The sequence below is a fragment of the Lolium perenne genome, chromosome 1 (assembly GCF_019359855.2).
Source record: "Lolium perenne isolate Kyuss_39 chromosome 1, Kyuss_2.0, whole genome shotgun sequence".
In the NCBI taxonomy this organism is placed as follows: domain Eukaryota; kingdom Viridiplantae; phylum Streptophyta; class Magnoliopsida; order Poales; family Poaceae; genus Lolium; species Lolium perenne.
This window is the reverse complement of record NC_067244.2, coordinates 268,824,997-268,846,258: the sequence shown is the minus strand read 5'-3', so window position 1 is coordinate 268,846,258 and position 21,262 is coordinate 268,824,997.

The following is a 21,262-nucleotide window of genomic DNA, read 5'->3' as shown; positions in this document are numbered from 1 at the left end:
CGAGGTAAACAGATCGCTGCTGGTCTTGTCGATTTTGTTCCTCACCCACCCTCCCGTTTGGATGCATATGCGTATCTGGCGGAGCCCATGGAGATGACGTTCGGAAGGTTTCACTTTCGCGTCGAGAAGGAGGGATCGTATCGTGTCGAAATTCCGATTTCGTCGGGATCGTCGGCGGTCGATTCCGATTTTTCAAGCTATGCATCGTCAACCGAGTCAGGAGAAGAAGAAACTTCGGTGACACGCTACGTCAGCACCAGAGCAAGAGAGAAACTCGCCAAGATCTTCGGCGACATGTCGTTTGAGTCATCTGCGGACTCATATATAAGCGATGGCTCAAGCGATGTCGACAGTTACGACTTCATCGACAAATCTATCACAGTGGGCAAGGTCTTCATCAATCTCAATGATGATGTCACCAAACCCAACATAGATCTGAGTACAAAGTATCATCAGATTTATGCCATTGAAGATCAAGAGGAAACATCTGAGGCTTTCGACGATCTGGGAAATCCATACGTCGATCCCTCCAATCTGCGACAAGGCCTGGGCAATAAATACGTCGGGCCGCAGCCGCGAGACAGAGTTCAGCTTTCGCAAGCAGCGTGGGACAGAGCCACGAGAGCTATGAACGGTTCGGAACCAATGGCCACCACAGCCACACCAGAGGAATTGCAAGCATATCAATATAGGCTCGCACGAGCTGCGAGAGAATTGGAAAAACAGACAGCTGAGTTAAACAGAAGAAAGGAGGCAGCTTCTGCATCTAGCAGGAGGAGGGAAGATCTAAGTCGACAATCTAGAACTTCGGGTGATAGCCACAGGGAGGCGCGGAACAGAGCAAGATCAAGGCTGCAACACATACCCGAAGCAGAAAGAGAACACTTGGTCCAAAACCTCGACATGTCCTTCATGTCGATAGATACAAGAGGAAACATCATCCCTAAGACACCAGAAGCTGGGTATATGGCGACACATGCTTTTATCCTTGCATCTAAACCACCTCCAGGTGACCCAAGGGAAACACTGTACAATATGGCGGTAGCAGGAGTTGGAGCTATGGGGACAGCGTTTGTATCAACGCCTCCCGAAGGAGCGGCAAGGCAAAATAGTCCACGACCCGCAGCAGCAACAGCGGCAGCACCTGAAGGACCAAGTGGAGCAAGAGACACAGCAGCACAAGCAAGGGTCGACAGAGCGCGATAAAGCAGAAGGGATCATCGGCAATCTCCGGAGCTTAACGACGAAGATATGTGCGGCTTACCATGCTTCACGAGGAGAGTCCGAAAAACTCGAGTCCCCTCAGGATTCAAGTTACCCGATAATTTCAAGAAGTTCGACGGCCTTCAAGATCCAGAGGATTGGCTAGTCGACTATCTGGAGACGGTGAAGCTCACAGGAGGAACCAGGGCAACAGCTATGCAAAGCATCCAGGTGCATTTGAGTGGAGCCGCACGATCTTGGATAAAGAAACTCACTCCAGGATCCATCGACAGCTGGGAAAGTTTCGAGGATGTGTTCGTCAAGAACTTCAGATCCACGTGCAAAAAACCTGCGTCGTTAGAGGAGTTGAGAGCATGTCGACAAAAGCCAGACGAGCCAATGAGAAAGTACATCCAAAGGTGGAATATCATCAAAAACTCGGCAGAAAATATATCTGACGAGAGAGCAATAGATGCGTTTGTCGCAGGAATTAGGCGTGGAGATTTTGTCGAGGACTTGGGAAGGACCAATCCAAAGACAGTATCCGCGTTAATGGAGATAGCAAACAGATGGGCAGATGGAGAAGACGCTGTCCACAACAAACGGCACAGGTCACCAGAGGAGGACCGTGGTCGAAACTATCAACCGAGGCGACGATTTCCTCGGCAGTATCCGAACTATGACGCTCCAGGGCAAATTTCGGCAGGCTTTCGGGCAAACACAGGAGGAAGCAACAGAGATGATTATCAGAGAAGCAATGAACAGCGAGGTGATAACAGGGATGATTCACGCAACAGGCAAAATAGCGGGCCTAGGTTCCCAAGGCCTTTCGTGTCCCCTGAAGAGATGATGAATGGACCGTGTCAGATGCACTTTTTCCTCGACAAAGAACGGTAAAAGACAGTCAGGGCACTTGCAGAAAGACTGTCGAAATTTTCAGGCAATGTTGCGATATGCAGAGAACGCTAACGCGCGCGCAGCACAGAGAAATCCTCGAGAACCCAGAAGCGAGATTCACTTGCCGCCTCCTCCCGCGATTACAGACGACAATCGGCATCAGCTCAGAATAGCGGCAGCACCTCCACCTCCACCTTATGTTGATCCTAACTCCAACGGAGCAGTGTCGATGATTCAGAAGGGAAGGCCATCCAATAGAGCTCAGAAAGTAATCTCACGACAGGTGTTTATGGCAGAGAAAATGCCTCCACCAACAGTTGAGTACCTTAATTGGTCAGGACAAGATATTGGCTTCACCATAGCAGATCATCCGCAGCAAGTTCCTCGACCAGGGCAGTCAGCACTTATTCTGCCAGCAGTTATCGCAGGATTTGATGTCTCTCGAGTGTTCATAGACGGCGGCAGCAGCCTAAACCTTATGTATGCTGATACATTAAGGAAAATGAACATATCCTTAGCAAACTTGAAACCAACAGACACAAGGTTCCACGGCATCACACCGGAGAAACCAAGTTATCCATTGGGGAAGATCAACCTCGACGTTCAGTTTGGGACCCGAGAAAATTATAGAATCGAGAGGCTCGAATTTGAAGTCGTGGATTTTCCGTCGCAATACCACGCTCTGTTGGGACGACCAGCATATGCTAGATTTATGGCGGTGCCACACTATACATACCTGTTGTGGAGGTTGCCTGGACCAAAGGGACCAATCACAGTCAAAGGAAGCTTTGCCTTAGCCGATAAGTGCGACAAGGATTTTCACCGGCTGTCAGAAACTTTCGGGATGCAAGCTGAGTACTTGGCGTCAAAAAGCATGACTGATTACGACGTACTGCCAGACGTTGGAAGGCCAAACAAAGAATCAACTTTCAATACCGAGAAAAATTCAAAAGAGGTGCAGATTCACCCGACAGACCCGAAAAAGACGACATCTATCGCAAACGACATGGATATCGCATAGGAAAGCGCGCTCGTCGAGTTCCTCCGTGAGAACTGGAAAATCTTCGCATGGTGTCCAGCTGACATGCCAGGAGTACCCAGGGAACTTGCCGAGCACCACCTAAACTTGGATCCAGTAGCGAGACCAATCAAACAACCTTTGCGGCGTTTTTCGGAACCAAACCGCAAAGCCATGCTGTCAGAAATTAATCGACTACGAGAAGCTGGTTTTATCAAAGAGATATTCACAGAAGCCACATGGGTAGCAAACCCTGTGCTGGTGCCGAAGAAAAACACTAAGGTCCTTCGCATGTGCGTCGACTTTACGTGTCTCAATAAACATTGTCCAAAGGATCACTTTCCCCTCCCGAGGATCGATCAAATTATCGACTCCACGGCCGGATGTGAACGTCTTTCCTTCCTGGATGCATATTCTGGTTATAACCAGATCAGATTGAAAGAAGAAGATGAAGTAAAGACCGCGTTTATTACACCTTACGGCGTGTTTTGCTACAGAACAATGCCCTTCGGTCTAAAAAATGCGGGAGCAACATATCAGAGAATGATGCAGAAGTGTTTGGCGACACAGATCGGGAAAAACGTGCAAGTATACATCGACGATGTCGTCATAACGTCAAAAAAGGGGACAACACTGATCGAGGATCTCAAGGAAACTTTTGACAACCTCGACAAATTCTGCCTGAAGTTGAACCCGACGAAGTGTTCCTTTGGCGTCCCAGCAGGAGAACTTCTGGGATTTCTAGTCTCAGCAAGAGGGATTGAAGCAAATCCCGACAAAATACAAGCTATCATAACAATGAGGAAGCCAACAAAGTTGAAAGAAATACAGCAGCTAACTGGGCGAGTCGCAGCTTTGAGCAGATTCGTCGCCAGGTTGGGAGAAAAAGCGTTACCATTTTACGCTCTAATAAAGCAAGGAGATAAATTCCAGTGGAACGAAGAGGCCGATAGAGCTTTCGAGGATTTGAAGCGCACAATCTCGACACCACCAATTCTGGTGGCGCCGAAGGAAAAAGAACCTCTCCTGTTGTATATTGCAGCCACACCCCAAGTGGTGAGCACGGCGCTAGTTGTTGAAAGAGAAGAAGAAGGAAAACTTCACGGCGTGCAGAGGCCAGTATACTTCGTCAGCGAAGTTTTATCGCCCTCAAAACAAAGGTACCCTCAGTACCAAAAGCTGGCATATGGAGTATTCACAACAGCACGGAAATTGCGCCACTATTTTTCGGCACACCCGATCATAGTGGTCAATGAAGCTCCCTTGTCAAATATACTAAACAATCCAGAAGCTACGGGTCGTGTCTCCCTTTGGGGAATAGAACTTTCCCCTCGGGACATCACGTATGAAAAAAGAAAAGCAATCAAGTCGCAAGTTCTGCCGGACTTCATCGCAGAGTGGATGGAGTTGCAAAACACAGGACCTCCGGACTTGTCGAGGACCTGGACCATGAACTTTGATGGGTCCAAAAGACTAGAAGGGGCTGGCGCAGGAGTAGTACTTATATCACCTGAAGGCGACAAGTTGAAGTACATCCTTCGGATGACGTTCCCTAACGCATCTAACAATGAAGCAGAATATGAGGCCCTCATACACGGGATGAAGATGGCGAAAGCTTGCGGTGCAACTCGACTAAAAATCTTCGGCGACTCACAATTAGTGGCTCAGCAAGTTATGAACCAATGTGACGCAGTCAATGATAGCATGATGGCATACAAGGAGGTGTACAACGAGCTCGAGAAGCTGTTCGATGGATGCGAAGTAAATCATATTAGTAGATTGAGCAACGACGAAGCCGACGTTCTTGCAAATATCGGGTCACAATGCCTTGCAGTCCCGCCAGGTGTATTCTGGGAAGAGATAACAGAGAGATCCACCAAATCGACAAAATCAAAAAAGAAGGAGAAGAAACCCTCGGGGGCTACCAAGGAAAAGCAAGAGGAAGAAGAAGAAGATCAGGACCTGGTTATGGTGATACAGATACCATGGATGCAGACGTACATATCATACATCCTCAGGAAAGAAATACCCGATGATCCAGTTGAGGCAAGGCGAGTAATTCGACGCTCCAAAGCTTTCACGGTGGTCAAAGGAGAATTGTACAAGCGGAGTATTTCAGGCGTCCTGCAAAGGTGTGTTACACCCGAAGAAGGAAGAATAATTCTGAAGGATGTACACGAAGGAATATGTGGCCACCACGCAAGTAGTCGAGCTATTGCAGCCAAGGTATTTTGGGCAGGATTCTACTGGTTGACAGCAATCGAGGACGCCAAGGAAATAGTAAGAACTTGTGACGCGTGTCAAAGGTTTGCCGCAAAACCCCACTCTCCAGCAGCAGAATTAACACCAATACCATTGTCGTGGCCTTTTGCCCAATGGGGACTCGATATGGTGGGCAAGTTACACAAATCCTGGCCAGGAGGAAAGGAGTACATGCTAGTAGCTGTCGACAAATTTACAAAGTGGATAGAAGCGAAGCCGATAAATTCACCAGACGGAGCATCTGCAGTAAAATTCGTAAAAGGCCTCGTCTTCAGATTTGGAGTGCCCCATAGCATCGTCACAGACAATGGCAGTAACTTCACATCCCACGAATTCAAAGATTATTGCGAAGAAGTGGGTATCAAGTTGCACTTCGCGTCAGTTGCACATCCTCAAACCAATGGGCAAGTCGAGAAAGCCAATGGCATCATCTGCAATGGCATCAAAAAACGCCTGTTAGGACCGCTGGAAAAAGCTCGACATACCTGGCCAGAAGAATTACCAAGTGTGTTATGGAGCATCCGAACAACACCAAATACAGCGACACAGGAGACACCGTTTTTCCTGGTCCATGGAGCAGAGGCAGTACTGCCAATAGAAATAGAGCACGACTCCCCCAGAGTCACAGAGTATAATGAAGAAACTTCCAAGACAGCATTGGAAGACGACGTCGACGCACTCGACGAAGCTCGAGACGAGGTACTATCAAGGGTAACCAAATACCAACAGGACTTGAAGAATTACCACAGTCGACGCTTGCGGCCAAGATCTTTTCAGGTGGGAGACCTAGTTCTTCGGCTCACGCAAAAAAGTCATGAAAAACTCGAGTCACCGTGGCTTGGACCCTACATTGTCACGGAGGTAATCGGAGGAGGAGCATACAGGATAAAGGACAAGAAGACAGGGGTGGAGGAGCAAAACCCCTGGAACGTGGCGCAACTCAGGCGGTTCTACGCCTAGAGTCGAAATATAGTCCTTGTAAAACTTCAATGTACTGAAACGCCCGCGAGTTTTCAGACGCACTCTTTTCCTTTTTCGGGGCACCGAGTGGGGCCGGAAAAGGTTTTTAATGAGGCGGGCTCGCGGTGCTGCAATATAATAAAGATAGTGTCAATATAATTTTTTTTTATCAACATACTCAAAGTTTCTGACTCGATGAAATTCAATATAGTTCCTCAAGAAAGAAAAGCCTTGCCTTGGTATTAAAATACCTCGTGAGTCAATAAACATACAAAATAGTACTCAATAAAGAAGCTCGGGGGCTGATGTTCGCCATAAATACATATTAAATAAATGCTTTGGTTCAAAACCTCGCAATATACAAATACAGTAAATAGCCACCGAAACACTCGGGGGCTAGGAAAATATAGAAATATGATGATTTGTTTCACAATATAATCACAATCATGGGTCAAAAAAAAGAGTTATCTACCAAAGGAAAAAATTAGTCATGATTCAGAATGTCATCAAGGGTAATTCTGTTTTCTTCAGGAGCAGCGCCAAGAAAATCAGCATAATGACCATCTGCAAAAAAGTCGGCATCCATCCGAAGAAGGTCTTCAATCATTTCTTCGGCTATAGGCGAAACCTTCGTGTTGATTCGGTCGACACCAACTCTTCGGCGCTTTACCTTCTCATGAACTTTCGTAACAACTTGGGTCAGGTCAAGATTTGAGTGGCAGATCTGAAGCATGATAAGAGCAAATCTGGCGCCAGCTATCAATTGAGCCCTGACAAAATCATGGATACTGCGAGCATCCTTAAATTTCTCCATTAACTCAGGAAGAGTTTTTGGTTGGACGTTCCGAGGAAACATGGAGTTATAAACCATGGACAAGGTCTTGGTACAGAAGTCAAGGAAATCGCGAGTTTGAGAGGTGCGATCTTGAAATCTGACAATCTGGCGGGTCCTTTCTGGGGTAGCCCAAAACAGAGAACCATGATCAAGGGAAAGGTTAACAAGGAGGTTCGTCCTAGTATTTACCCTCTCTTCTTCGGCAACAGCATCAGTAAAAGAACCTATTAAAAGCAACGGAGTCGAAAACTTTAAGAGATGAAGCATGAAGACGAAAAATATCGGAGGATGGAACAAGCATACCCGACATATCCGCACTGGCTTCATTCATTAACTCGAGCATGAAATTTTCTCGAGTAGTCGCCTTTTCAGCCTCGGAAGTAGCGATCTCCTTAGCAGCCACGGCCTCGCGAACTTGCTGAAGTGCAACTTTTTCGGCTTCAGATGACTTACGAGATTTCTCCATCATCACAAGTGTTTGCTTCTTCGCATACTGAAGTTGCTGTCGAAGTTCATCCAATTCTCGCGACAAAGAATCTTCGACAGGTGTAGCATCAGCAAGAGTTCTCCTTGAGTGAGAAGAAGAAGGCGAAACATTGGAAGGAGCGGAAGATGGAGTATAGTTATCAAATATCAACTGAAATTGAAATAAGACAACATCAAACAACAAGCAAAGATAGAGTTTTCATTAATCTCTCGGAATAATTACAAAGGCATTACAGTGGAGCTAAGGAAGTACTTGTCGCCAAATGACTACTTTGGCGACAAGAGCAAAAGAAACATAGAAAGAAAAATAAAGAGGCATGCAACTAGACCTCCGGCCTTGATGAGCTAGGAGTCGACGCTGGTTTGATCCCGAGATAGGCCAAGATCTTCTTCGTGTTGGGCTTGGCTGCCTTAATCAGCGACCTCCATCTTGATTGCTCTATCTCACTTTGTGTCGCCAACTTTCGTCCAATCAACAGCCTGTTGACTGTCAGTAACCAAAGCGACAGTGCTTTCGACGGCAATCTTCATATTTTCTTGGCGCATCTTCAGTCCAAGGTCTTCTGGTGAATTGAACATCTTGGCAAGGTTAAGGAAAGTCGAGGGCTCCTCTTTCTTCGGGAAGAAGTAGGGGAACAACGCCGACAATCCTGCATTAGCATTTGCCACGCCTTCACGAATTTCGGACCCATGCAGCTCCAGATAGGAAAGTGCGTCAAGGAGAGGGTCATCGACAGGATTCGCCAGATCAAAATCTTGGTTTGTTTGGTCTGTCAAGGAAACAAAGCGTTGGTCAAATAACAAGAAACAACGGCTCTCATAAAAATAGAAGGGATCAATAATATTACTGAAAGTGCGGCGACTTTGTGTTTTCAGGCGCTTGAGAATCCCCTGTTCACGAGAAGCTTGTGCAGCTTTGTGCTCGTTTAAGGCAGATGCAGTATCCTCAAGTTTTTTCTGCAGTTCCTCGACACTAGCAGCTTTTGCCTTGGCTTCATCAGCCTCGGCCTTGGCTTCGCTAGCAACAAGTTCGGCTTTCTTACGAGCCGCCTCACTTTGCTCAAGTTTTTGAGCAAGTGCGTCGGCACATTTGTTGGCCTCTGCAAGTTTCTCTGTCGAGATATAAAAAGAGAGAGAGAAGAAAGATCGAAAATCACGACAAGCAACAGGAGCAAAAAGACAAGGAAAAACGGCAAGTATAAAAGTTGTTACCTTCGGCTCTGCTAGCATATTCACGGTACCCAATAAATTGGGATCCGATGCGGAGAAGCTCTTTGATCATGGGCTGTTAAAGAAGAACACAGCAAGAGAAACATCGGCATGAAAAAGAGAGTGAAGGCGTGAAAAAGCAAAATAGGGAAAATATAGATATCGACAAACTTACATCATCTAAGAGCAGAGTCGACGAGCTGCCCAATTGAGGGGCAGGTTCAACAATCGTTTCAATCCTTGTCCTTTTTGGTGAAGGAGCAAGGGGGCTTGCTGGTGGAGTTGTGGTGGCGACGTTTTGTTGAGGAGGCGAGGATTCTTCTCCTTCAACTAGCGTGTCTGAGGCAAGTACAGTATATGACGTGCTTGTCCGAGGAGCTACGTCAGCAGTTGGTACTTCTTCCTCGTCATCACTGTTGATCAAAAAATCGGCAGCATAAAAAGCAAGACAAGATAAATATTTCGAGTACAAAAATAGGGAGAAATAAAGACAACTTACGAGCTGACGAGGGATTCAATATAAGGATCATAAGCTGCCTTCGGATGAGAAGGAACAACTTTTTCAGCCTTAGAAGTGCCAGAATCCTCGGCATCATTCCTTTTCCTTTTGTTCCTTGGGGAAACAGCTGGAGGAAGGGATTGCGTCGACTCACTGGCTTCAGATTCAACTTCTTTTTCATGGGAAGCCGCAGATTTGTGAGAACCTGCGACTTCACTTTCAGGAATAGAAGAACCTTGGGTATCTTCGGCAACGATAGCCTGTTCTTCGACTTCTCCATCCTCAGGAAGAGGAGGAAGGGAAGTCATAGTAGGATGGTTCTGCAAGAAAATAGTGACCTACGAAAAATTAGAGCGATACCAATACAATGAGATGCAGGAAAAATTCGGAACAAGATAGAAATTCGAGAAGACAAAATACCTCGGGGAGAGGATTGGCGGAGCTGTATGGTTCCACGCGACAAGAGGAGGGAATAGGATCCTTCTTGGCCAGGCGGGAAACTCTTCGAATCAATTTCTCCAAGTCCTTTGCAGAAAGATCACTAGAGATTCTATTGGCGTCGTTTTCACCAGAATACGTCCAAAGGGGATTTTTGCGAGCCTGAAGAGGCTGCACTCTAATCCTAAGGAAGTAGGCAGTGATTTGAACACCAGATAATTCTTTGCCTCGAGTATTTTGAAGCTGATGAATACGAGACATAAGTGCTTCTGTCGCCTTTTTCTCTTCTTCGGAAGCTTCAGCGTCCCAGGAACGACGGCGCTGAATTTTGGCACTCCCGTCGAAAGGGGTTATGTTGTGTTCTACAGAGTTGGCACTTTCTTCGTGAATGTAGAGCCATCTTTTGCGCCATCCTTGGACAGAATCAGGAAACTTGACGTCGAAATAATCAACGTCGGTTCGGACACAGATAACAACGCCGCCTATGTTATAGGTGGCGTTGTGGGAGCCATTGCGGCGGAGGCAGAAAATGCGTTTCCACAGGGCCCAATTAGGAGGGATTCCAAGGAAGCATTCACACAGTGTGATAAAAATGGAAATGTGGAGGATGGAATTTGGGGTCAACTGGTGCAGTTGAATCCCGTAAACAAAAAGGAGGCCGCGAAGGAAATCGTGAATTGGGGCCGAAAGGCCGCGGATGAGGTGGTCAACGAAACTAACCCGGTACTCCATTGGAGGGTTGGGGTAGCTTTCTTCGCTGGGAAAGCGGATGGCGTCTTCCTTCTTCATGAGGCCAAGCCTCTTCAGCGTGTTGACGTCCTGGTTGGAGATTTTAGATCTCTCCCACTCAAGATCTTCGGTGGCCATCTTGGATTCTGGAGTGCTGTGGCGAGTGAGTCGCGTGCGCGGTGGCATCAACGGCAATGGGCAAAGCAATGTTCGTGAGTGCGGAAGATCAGAGAGAGTTGGGCGCAGAGGAAGTTTTTGCGAAGGGGAACAGATGTGCGGCGCAAGCGAAGGAGTGAACGGAGGTTGAAGAAAGGTTTATATAAGAATCGGGCGAGGCAATGCACCGTTGGATGAAGAAATCGTGTGGTGGCAAAAAATCTTCTAGATAAAAGGGTAAAAAGGTATTTTTACTGAGATAGGCGTTACTGTACGTGCGCCAGAAAAAGCGGAGGACGTGTGTCCCCCACTTGCCCGACGTGTCAACATGGTGGAAACAATGGACCCACAAGGCAGAAAAATCAGGACTATTAACAAAGATGGAGTAAATTTGATTAAGGGAAGCATGTCGACAAGAAAAATAAAAGAAGATTGGCGACAGGAGGAATTATTAAATACTTCGGGAGCCTTTGATCAAATACAAGTTTTTGCCCAAATGCTCGGGGGCTACTTCGATAAAAAGTAAAATTTCGAGTATGGCAATATAGAAATTGCGGGAGCCTACAACCAAGCACAAGTCCTTGGCTGTAGCCTCGGGGGCTACTCCCATCGGGAGCGCTGTTCGCGCACCCGAGAGATAAAAAAAGAAGAGAGAGATCATATTGGGAAAGAATGACAATATAGCGACAAGGTGGACTAAAATGTTGAGCCTACAATCAAGCACAAGTTCTTGGTTGTAGCCTCGGGGGCTACTCCCATCGGGAACGCTGTTCGCGTGCCCGATGAAATTAACAAAGGAAAGATAGAAAAGCAAGAGAGTATATTTCGAGTTATAATTAACTCTACATATACTCCCATCGGGAGAGCAATATAAGTCATATTTGACTCGATAAAATGTGCCATTCCAACAGCCGGAAAAGCACTCGACAATATATTCTCAGAACGCCAAAGTTGCGATCAATTTCTGAATGCCGCAAATTTGCGAAGGTAAGACCCCAGATCCGTTCTGCTGGGCGTGGCATCGCCGAAGACTGCGCTCTGCTACTTTTATCCGTATCAACAGATACAAAGAAAAATCCTAACGGACGCGTTAGGTACTCGATAAATTTGACTGGGACTCGACAGAATGGTAAGACCTTAAGCGGCACCTGTCGAAGTTTACACCAGTATCCCGAGATCATGTCCAGGGACGTGATTTTGAAGTAGGTTTTTTGTGGATTGCCACTAGAGCAGTTAACTAGTACCTGATCCGTCAGATGAACTAGCCCCAATTACCATTATCCCTGTACAATATAGAACTTTATGTGAAGAAATATAAAAAAAGTTAAAAGCTCTCGAATAAAAATAAACAGTGGAGATTTTCCCTGACTCTACGATTCAAGCAAAATCTCGGGGGCTACTGACATAGGCATCCCAAATGGGCCTGCCGAAGATAGTACCCGGGGTTTATTGAAGGCCCACTACCCGAAGAATAAGAAGATTCAGGAGCCCAAGATATATTAAGGAAAGTTGAGTTGTAATAGGAAGTGTTATTTGTAATCTGGCGGGATGAGTTAGAAACCATCCCGGACTCTGTAGCTTGTATAGCACGAATCCCTCGGCTCCACCTCCTATATAAAGGGGGAGTCGAGGGACGAAGAGATAATCGAATCATTGTTACAAACCCTAGTTTTCACAATCGTCGAGTACTTTCCGGCTGAAACCTTCGAGATCTACTTGCCCTCTACTTCTAACTAAACCCTAGCCTACAATCCATAGGCATTAACAAGTTGATACCTTGTCAGGTAGGGGTAGATACATGATTTTTCTTGTTTGAATATGTCTAGGCCTTGTTTATCAACTTTAATGCTTACTATATGACATAAGAAAACTATGTGCTTTGGTTTTTCATTTTTCAGTTTTTTTTGGAATTTTGATGCACATTTGAATCTTGTAAAATCCTAGGTTTGAGCAAGATTTAAACAAGTAAAAAACATGAAAATGAAAAGGGAAGAATGTATCCTTCTTAGTCACTCTAAAATGAAGTTTTTGTGAGTTTTTTGAAATTTCCATGTTTGAAACCCAAAACCATGCACTTCTCTTCATGCTTGACTTCATAAGACAGAGTTTAGGGGTTAGGGGGTAGATACATGATTTGTCTAGTTTGAATATGTCTAGACCTTGTTTATCGTCGTTAATGTTTACTATATGACATAAGAAGACTATGTGCTTTGGTTTTTTCATTTTTCATTTTATGCCCATTTGAATCTTGGTCAAATCCTAGATTTGACCAGGATTTAAACAAGTTTAAAACATCAAAATGAAAACGTAAGCCTTGATCCTTCTTAGTCACTCTAAAATGAAGCTTTTGCGATGTTCTTGAAATTTCCATGTTTGAAACCCAAAGCGACTTCTCTTCATGCTAGACTTCATAAGATAGATAGGGGGTAGATATACATGATTTGTCTGGTTTGGATATATCTAGACCTTGTTTATCAACTTGAATGCTTATGTAGCGACCTCACCTTTTTAGGGTGCCGATCTCTGTGTGTATCTGTGCTAGTCCCTGGATCAATTTCTAGCACACACAGTACAAGATGTAATACCAAGAAACAAAGGTCTTTATTACATCGTATGATCCATAAATTATATAAAGGATTACAAATTGCATAGCCCAAGGCTAGCATATCATCAGAGTTTCACAACGAACAAACATAGACAGCATGGAGTCCTTCGTCTTCATGTGCCACAGGCGAGCATGTTGAGGATAGACTCGTAACCCTAATCATCGTAACTCACTCGTCTTTCAAAATATCTGCAACATGAAAAGTTACAGCCACGAATGGTCAATACTTTGAATGTATTGGCAAGATGACACTATAGTGGACTCAAATGGCAACCTAACACTTAAGTGTACATTTGGCTGATAGAGCTCAGGCATAATTTGCATAAAGCCAATTTTTCCCTATCATTTATCAAAACATTTTCTTTCAATCTAATTAGCAGTAACATTGGTAAAACCCCAATGTACCAAATTAACAGTAGCATTGGTAAAGCCCCAATGTACCTTCCTACCCTTGTTCACCCATTTAAATTTTATTTAAGAAATTGGGATGAGGAGATCTTTGAACAAGGACTTGTCAGTTCGCTCAAGTTGTCCATAACCGGGGACACGGCTAAGTACTTAGATTTACACTCTCGAGAGGTTGTACACCTTTACCCACATGGCCAGGTCAATCCTTCTACCTCGATGCACATTTTGCTCGAAGGACAGGTGCAGATCGTGGCCGAGACCTTCTGTGTGCAATCACCCGAACCATTCCCTAAGGGCCCCGTTCCACCTACAGTATCCCTCTACCACCACCTGGCCCCTAGGATCCGGGTTCATACAACATACTTTGTCAAGCCAGAGCCATAGTAGCATGTGGTTGTACGTGAAGCTAATGAGCAAGGTTTGTCTACAATCTCTTTAAGCCTGGGTGACTTTCCGCAAGTGTGCACTAGCACCAGGGTCTTGCCCCCTGATACAGCCACCCTCTCCATAACTCCACCATTCACCCAGGTAATTCATTAAACTTAGTTGTTTTTCCTTAACCTCTATCAAAACATTTTCCATGGCATAGCAGGTAACAACTAAATTTAATGGCGGCTAAGGGAGTCTAGGAGTGGTGTAGCTAAACTACTAGGATTTAATAGCAAGCAAAAAGCATAAACCCTAGACATGTCTACTATAAAAACACTACTGTGCAAGAATTTAAAACTGAGACTTTTGGTGTGTGTCACTTGCCTTGGTGAGAGGACGAGTTGGTACACTTTTCGCAGAAACACTCGTTGCAATCAACACAACCACAATCTACAAACAAATATTTTCACTCCATAAACACATAGCAACACATATACAATCACAGATAAAAATATATGGATGCAATATGTAGATTAAACATGAACAACACACTTAATATGTTCCCTGGTTTCAACTATATGCATGATGCCATGGCAAAGTTTTATGGTTGGTTGAATTATTGCGAACTATCTATGTCGCACTAGCGAAGTGCAACTACCATTAATTGAAAAAGGTGTATTGGTACAGTAGAAAATGGTGGTTTTGGTACTACTGGATAGAGGATAACATTTGCAAGCATATGCAAAAGAAATCACCCGAAAAGGGTGTGTAGATATCATTTTATGGACACGATACTCTAATAAGGCATTTAAATATGGATGAATGTCAAACTTCTGTAAATCCACATTTTATTGGTTCATAGTGTTCCTTATATTTTTAGGATTCCAGCGGTATGAAGTTTGTAATTTTTGGACAAACGGACTTCAGGTTATGAATTTTGCAAAGCGCTGTTATCACCAGATTTTGGCCAAATCAAGAGGTGGGCCGTAAGAGAGATGGGCTTGGAAGATTACACGTGGAAGATCTCTGAAGCGGCCTTGCACGAAGAATTTGGGCTAGATTGCCCGTGTATCTTTAATTATAGTAGATTGCATCATAGATTAAAAGTTAGAGTTTGTCTCGTACACGGTGGGGATATTCCCACGTTAGAAAGTCCCCTGGACTATAAATATGTATCTAGGGTTTATGGAATAAACAACAACTCACGTTCAACCCAAACAAACCAATCTCGGCGCATCGCCAACTCCTTCGTCTCGAGGGTTTCTATCAGGTAAGCGACATGCTGCCTAGATCGCATCTTGCGATCTAGGCAGCACAAGCTCCACGTTGTTCAAGCGTTGCTCGTACTGAAGCGCTTTTGATGGCGAGCAACGTAGTTATCATAGATATGTTAGGGTTAGCATTGTTCTTCGTTTAAGCATGCTAGCGTAGTGCAACCCTTGCGTATCTAGTCGCCCTCACACCTATCTTAGGTGTGGGAGCGGCACCTCGCTTGATCATGGTTTAGTAGATCTGATCCGTTACGATTGCTCCTTGTTCTACAAGGATTAGTTTAATATCTGCAATAGTTAGGCCTTACAATGGGGGGGAGGATCCAGTGGCACGTAGGGTGTCGTTCGCAAGTCCTAAACAGGATGTTCCGAGGATCAACTTCATGTTGGTTTTTAGGCCTTGTTTAGGATCGGCTTACGATCACCGTGCGTGGCCGCGAGGCCCAACCTGGAGTAGGATGATCCGATTATGCGGTGAAAACCCTAAATCGTCGTAGATCTCATTAGCTTTATCTTGATCAAGCAGGACCACCATATATTCGTGCACCCCGTACGAATCATGGGTGGATCGGCTCTTTGAGCCGATTCACAGGATAACCTGAGAGCCGATCGAGGCTCGTATTTAATGTTTACGTGTATGCCATGCAGGAAATTAAGCGAGGCATCCCCATCACCTTCCTGACCAGGTATAGGTCAGGTGGCACGCCCTTGCACTTCGCATCGGACGTGTGACCAGAAGAGCATTGCGGGCCGTCGCTCGGAGGGGTCTCAGCCAGCCGCAGCTCTAGGCTCTTCCCGGCTCTACTTGTGTTGACGGTCGCTGCCCGCCGGTGGGTTTTGGCAGTCAACACATTCTGGCACGCCCGGTGGGACGATCGTCTACATCAACCACATCGCCATCTACATCTGAGATGGCGGACGGCACGCCAGTTACCTACGAGGAGCTGCCTGACGAGCTCAAGAAAAGATATGACGAGATCAAGGCCACCCTCGAAGCCGACCTCATCGGCTCTTTTCAGAGAACCCGTTCCCATGGCATCAGATGGAAGGGATTCTCACCAGAAGGTGCACTCGATGGGATAGACCTCTCTGCCCCGTCGGAGGAACGCACCAGGGGCCTGCGGCAGGAGATCAACTACTTGGTGGCTCACTCGCTACACCGCCACTCTGAGAACCTGGTCAGCGTGTTGGAGCGTGTCGCTCTTCGCGTGATCCAGGAGATCATGAGCCACCAGTACTCGCCGTCAGGACCAGCTCTCGGGACGCATCAAGGAGAGTTGCCACTCCAGTCCCGTCCACCGCTGCCATATGTGTTGGCGGCACCAGGTGAAGTGCCGGCTACACCAGCATTCGTCGTCTACAAGATCGGTGGTGACCCTAGTGACTACCAGTTCTTGACCGAGGTGCCTAAGGAGATCCCTCACGGATACGCGTGCACGTATGTGCCAGATTGTGGTAACTGGGCACTCACGAACCAGGCCACAACATCAGGGACTCCGGCGAAAACAGGAGGAATGTCAGCGACAGAGCTTGAAAAGCAGACGTGGCTAACTAAGTACACCACCCCGACGAACCTCCAGAGCCCAGCTCCTGCAGTTGGCTCAGAGCTGGAGAAGCAAGCATGGCTGGCTAAGTACGCCACTCCGGCGAATCTTCAGAGTTCAACTCCTGCGGCCAGCACAGCGGATCAGATCAGTACCACACTGAGAGACCAGTTCGGCATGGTGCCGAAAAGAAGGGCAATCGGCTATTCCAAGCCGTACCCCGACGAGTACGAGATGATCCCGCTGCCACCTAAATATCGGCTCCCTGATTTCTCCAAATTCAGTGGAACAGATGGCTCCAGCTCCATCGAGCACGTCGGCTGATATTTGGCACAACTAGGACCGGCTTCAGTGTCGGATCCGCTACGCGTGAGGCTCTTCGCACAGTCCCTCACAGGATCGGCTTTCGGATGGTACACCTCTTTGCCAGCAGACTCCATCCGGACTTGGAAGCAATTGGAAGAACAGTTCCATATGCAATACCATTCAGAAGCTTCCGAGTCTAGCATTGCCGATCTAGCACAACTACGTCAGAAGCGCGGAGAAACTGTGACAGAATACATCCAGCGTTTCAGGAATCTTAGGAACCGATGTTATTCGGTTCGTATAACTGAAAAGGAAGCAGTCGAGTTGGCAGTAGTAGGCCTTGCAACACAGCTCAAGGACATGGCCTCCCAAGCAGATTATCCCTCACTGGCGCATATGGTTCAGAAACTGTCAGCATATGAACAGCGCCACCCGGACCTGTACCAAGACAAGTTCAAGCGTGCAGTGGTCCTGGTCGATGCGGAGGAAGACGAAGTTCCTGCGGGAGACCAAGAAGTAGCAGTGGCTGAATGGACTCGGGGAGGAACCCCCGTGTCCTGCAAATGGGTAAAGCCACCAGGCCCGCCTAGGGGATTTGATTTTGACGTGACCAAGACTGAGCAAATCTTCGACCTCCTGCTCAAGGAAAAGCAGTTGAAGATACCTGAAGGTCTCAAATTCCCCACGGCGCAAGAGCTGAACGGAAAGCCATACTGCAAATGGCACAACTCGCTCTCTCATGCCACCAACGACTGCAGGGTGTGGCGTCAGCACATCCAAGCGGCGATAGAGAACGGGCGTCTAATTTTCAACCAGTACGCCATGAAGGTCGACACCCAGCCCTTTCCCGCCGTTAACATGGTAGAACTTACCTACCCTGAAGGTTGCCAGCCAGGATCCTCGTTCAGCATGGTAGGACCTGGGAACCACTCTGGCAAAGATGGAGATGAGGGCAGCTGCTCTCATAGCAAGGACACAGAAGAGGCCGCTCCACGCGATCGGCTCCATCATGATGGCAAGCGCTACGTCACAGAGGGAGAGGTAAAGAACATAAGATATCAGCGACCCCTCTCTGATCACCTCCTCCACAAATATGTGAGTCAGTATGACCAGCGCCGACGGTGCAGCTATGATGATGAGAGAGATCGTCTGGCTAGAGAAGCCAGAAGACATCGTCGGCATGATCGCAATGAGGAGGAGCACGAGCGCCGTGCCAAAGAAGAGTCAAGGGAGCAAGATGACAACGCTAGACACTGGGACTGCCCTTTCTTCAGACACTGCTGGGATTCAGGAATGAGCCGATTGCCCACAATTGGCAATTGCCCAGAATGCAACAAGAAGAAGAAGGAGGCAGCCAATGTGTCTGTGTTCGAGCGCTTAGGGCCTCTCCCGCCACAGAGCAAACGTGCTAAGTCACCTCGTTGGGCAGATCTTGAGGATTCAGAAGACGAGGGACGAGAAGAAGAAGAGGACAGGTACCACCGTCCAAGGTGGTGCCCTGACGGACTCAGCCGTTCGCAAAAGCGCAGGGTTCAGCGATTGCGCGGCCTGGAGGAAGCCGAAAGGTTATACCTGCATACGCTAAGGAAGGCACGACCTGATCTGGCCGCAAAAGTTCAGCGAACCCTGGATGAAGAGGGTCGTCCGCGGAAAATGGAGTGGCGCCCCAAACAAAGGAAAGCCGATGATGAAACATCGGCTGGCACAAACATGGTGCTCGTCCTTCCAACAGAGCTTAGTGCTCCACGAGTCTACGATGCACTCAAGGAGGACGACAGCAGGCGCATCAAGTCAGAGGTTGGGTTGGTTTTATCCAGCCTGACCGAGTAGCAAGATTAAACCAATGACCAAACAAGGCGAGGCTGATCCTTGTGATCGGCCCCATAAATTATGAAGGAACATTACGGAACCTTCAGTCAGCGCTCCAATAGATATGGAGGCCGATTCCGACAATCGGCCAAAATCATCCTCTGCACATATTCAGCACATACTCTGCTTGTGTTCAGCAACGATCCACTGGGCAGCGGCCACGTCGGCAGATGAAAGTCAGCATGAATCCTTACGGAGCCGACGTGCAAGTGCAGTGCCCTGACTGACCATAAAAGCCGATATCTGCAGTCATTTGGCAGATTCGGCTCGGGGGGCATACAGTCAGATGAAGAACATATGCAGATAAACATGTGTAAACATACGTGCAGTGAAACATTGGGGGCCGATTAAGAAAATCGGCCGTGCAGTGAAACATTGGGGGCCGATTAAGAAAATCGGCCAAAATATAAAATTTTTTGCGCAAGAAGCGAAGCCGATGCGCAGCCATCGACTCTAGTACAGTTACACAAGAACAAGACCTACTGGCTATGTGCTCAAGGTTTAAATCAACATTGGCGTTCAGTAGAAGAAAGCAAGAAAGCTGGTCAACGACTTGTGCATCCTCGCCTGTATTCTTGCCCTGATCAAGGCTCGGGGGGCAGCTCACCGTGAAGGTTCTCTGCTCTGGAGAGCCGATTTTGTTGGGAATCGGCTGGCTCTGCATTGTGATGTGAAGCCAATGGCGACGCAGTTGGCTCGCTTCCGGTAGGGCTCGGAGAGCGACTCGCCCTAGAGGTTCTTGGCTTTGGGAACCGATTCTGTTGGGGTCAGCTGGCTCTATGTTGCAGCTGTTCTGAAGAATGATGCCTGGCTACAGAGTCATCAGTTTCAGCATCCAAGCTGATTCAGCAATGGTTCTGGGACTCTCTTGGGAACGTCCGCTCAAAATCAAAGGAAGCCGGTCTGCTGCGATCGGCTTCACCCAGTGCTATCGTCATCGGCAGGGCTAGCTAAACTTGGAAGTTAACTTGGAAGGATGACGGAATTAGCTTGACTCGCTGGTCGTTAAGCATTGGTTAGCAATCGTCAAGGTCAGATGAGGGAGATCGGCTGAGTTGGCATAAAGAACATCGGCAAAATCAAAAGAAATTTTCATTGATAATAAGATTTCTTACAAAGAGGAGCCGATTGTTCGGCAAAGGGGCAGATTGCTACTGCTAATCCTATGATAGTAGGTCCCTATTCTAAGGGCTGTTGCCGTCTTCGCCGTCGCTGGGGTAGCTGCCCTCATCGCTGCTATCGACGAATCCCTCGGTGCTGCTACTGTGACCTTCAGCGGAGGCTTCTTCCTCGTCATCGTCATCGTCCTCATCTGACCAAGCCCAGCCCCGGATGCGTTTCGCCGGCGGTTCATCGGAGGAGATGTCTTCGTCCTCGATGTCCTCTTCTTCTCTTTTGGTGACGGATGTGAATTTGCCCCGGAAGGGAGGGTCGTCGTCGCCGCTCTCCGCCTCCAGTGCTCCGTCAACCAGGTACCGGAGGTCATCTTCCCCGTCGGTTAGAGGCATGTCCCCGTCTGACCAGACGAGGTCCTCACCCTCCGGTACGAAGTCGAAATTCCACTCCTGCTTGTCCCAATGTTTGGGAGCCCGGCGGTTGTACGTCTCCAGCTTGTCGTGCTCTGGGATCAACTCGCTTGAGGAAGAGGATTGGAGAGGGGCGGAAGACAAGGAAGAAGACGACATGGCTGAGGGAGAAGCGGGTTTTTGGTGTGCCGATGGCTAGAACAGAGGAAGGGGGTAAAGAGAGCTAATTGGTCGGCATAGCTAAATAATGAGGAATCTGGTGGAAATTTAATGCCATTACAGTTTCCAAGGAGTCGATGCCAAAGCTATCAGAGTTTGCAGAGAAGCTGAGAAGACAGGGCATAATGATGACGGATGCTGCAAATGGCTCTGCTCTGCCCCGACATGACCCTTCGAAGGAAAAACAGAGTGGTTTTGGAATTATCATTGCCAAAACCAGGGGGGCATGTGTTATCACAAGATTTTGGCCAAATCAAGAGGTGGGCCGTAAGAGAGATGGGCTTGGAAGATTACACGTGGAAGATCTCTGAAGCGGCCTTGCACGAAGAATTTGGGCTAGATTGCCCGTGTATCTTTAATTATAGTAGATTGCATCATAGATTAAAAGTTAGAGTTTGTCTCGTACACGGTGGGGATATTCCCACGTTAGAAAGTCCCCTGGACTATAAATAT